Source organism: Mustela lutreola, chromosome 14, assembly GCF_030435805.1.
Source record: "Mustela lutreola isolate mMusLut2 chromosome 14, mMusLut2.pri, whole genome shotgun sequence".
NCBI lineage: Eukaryota > Metazoa > Chordata > Mammalia > Carnivora > Mustelidae > Mustela > Mustela lutreola.
In genome coordinates, this window is record NC_081303.1 from 24,935,153 (window position 1) to 24,937,127 (window position 1,975).

A 1,975-nucleotide genomic window follows, 5' to 3' on the forward strand; every position below is an offset into this window, starting at 1 on the left:
TCCCTGCATCCGGCCCGTGCACTGGGATGGGGAACTGTGATGGAGTGTCTCCACTGCTTCCCCGGCACACCCCCTGCCATCCACAACGCTGCCACTTCTTGGTGGAAGACGGCATCTGACTGCCCGTTTCTCCATGGGGTTGTTTCTGCGAGTTCCGGGTACGGCACCTGGTGGCAAGCCCAAGTCTGCCCTTGGGACAGGTGGCCAAGGAGATGCTGTCCCCTTGGGACCAGAGGCAGAGGACAGGCCTGCCTTCTGCCCAGACTCCTTCCTCAGAGTGGAGCACGTGCCCCTGCCCTAGTCGTTCCCTCAATTCTCCTTAGCAGCCAGGCTTCCATCACTCCACACAGGGAGCGGGTGACACTTGTCTTGCCACCGGCCTGCTGTTCGTGCCACGGCAGGCCACCCTGGTTCCCTAGTCTTTCCCGTCACCAGGCCAACGGTTCCTTCTCTTCCCCGGGGTCGGCGACTGCGCCTTCCCCACACTTGCTCCTGGGGAGCGCGATGACAGACGTTTGGACCATGCTTCTCTCTCAGGCAGAAGGGATGCTACGGCAAAGAGTGTTTCGTTCCATGCAGGTATCTTCCACCGTGATGCGGAGACTAGCTCAGGCAAGCAGCAGCAGCATCCCCAAGCCCAACTCTGATATCCCAACGAATGCTGTGCTTTCCCAGGGGAGATGCCCAAGCAAAGAGGCTTTCGCTGTATGCGGGTTTATCCCACCAAGAGACTAGGCTCCGGTAAGCAGCAGCAGCACGCAGAACATTTCTCAGTGAATGCTGTGCTTTCGCAGAGGCTTTGGCTTGGTGGGAAAAGCACTTCGCCGCTGCTTCCTCAGCAAGGCTTCAGTCGCGTCACGGAAGAAGAGCTGCGGGTGAGATGGTGCCTCTTGGCCCTTGCGTTCCCGGGCTCCATGTTCGCTCCCTGGGTTCACCCTGCCAGTCCGAACTCAGCGGACACAGCCACCACCGTGGGGTAGCGTGCGTAGCCAAGGATGGCACTCTATGCACACAACCATCTCCCAGTGTATGCATCGCTTGGTCTTTTACTCTGGCGCTAAGGCAGACTCACGGACTAGGCCAGTGCTTTCCACACAGGAAAGGAGAGGTGACAGGATCCCTGCACACAGCCCGTACACCGAATAGGGAGCTTTGGGGGACTCTCCCCACTACTTCCCCTTAAACCCCGTGCCTCCTCCAAGCTTCCTCATCCTGGAAGAAAATGGCGTCTGATGTCCAGTTCTTTCTGGGAGTTGTTTCATGAGTTCAGTGTAGGCGCCTGTTAGGAAGCCCAAGTCTCCACGAGGGACAGGTGGCCAAGGAACTGCTGTCTCCTTGGGCCCAAATGCTCAGGACAGGCATGCTTGCTGCCCAGACTCCTTCCTCACAGTGGAGCCCTTTCCCCTGCCCTAATCTTCCCCCTCGTGTCTCCTTAGCAGCCAAGATTCCGTCGCTCTGCAGTGACAGACGTGTCCCTTTCCTTCAGGCTCTTTCCACAGGCGCCACCGCGCTTCTCTCTCAGGCAGAGGGGATGCCCAGGCAAAGAGCATTTCGCTCCATGCGTGTTTATTACAGCGTGCTGTGGAGACTAGCTCCGGTAAGCAGCAGGCAGCATGCTAAAGACCAAACTCTGATTTCCCAAAGAATGCTGTGCTTTCTCAGAGGGGATGCACCGGCAAAGAGGCTTTCGCTCTATGCGGGTTTCTCCCATCGTGCTGCGAATACTAGGCTAAGGCAAGCAGCAACAGCAGCCCACAGAACTGACTCTTATTTCGCAGCGACTGCTATGCTTTTGCATAGGTTTTCAGCTTGGCGCGAATCGCACTTCGCTGCTGCTTCCTCAGCAAGGCTTTGGTCGTTCGCTCTGTCGCGGCAGGGAAGAAGACCTGCGGGAGACCTTGTGTGTCTTGGACCTTGCTTTCCTTGGCTTCAAGTTCGCGCCCGGGTTTCACCTTGCTAAGCCGAACTAAGCAGA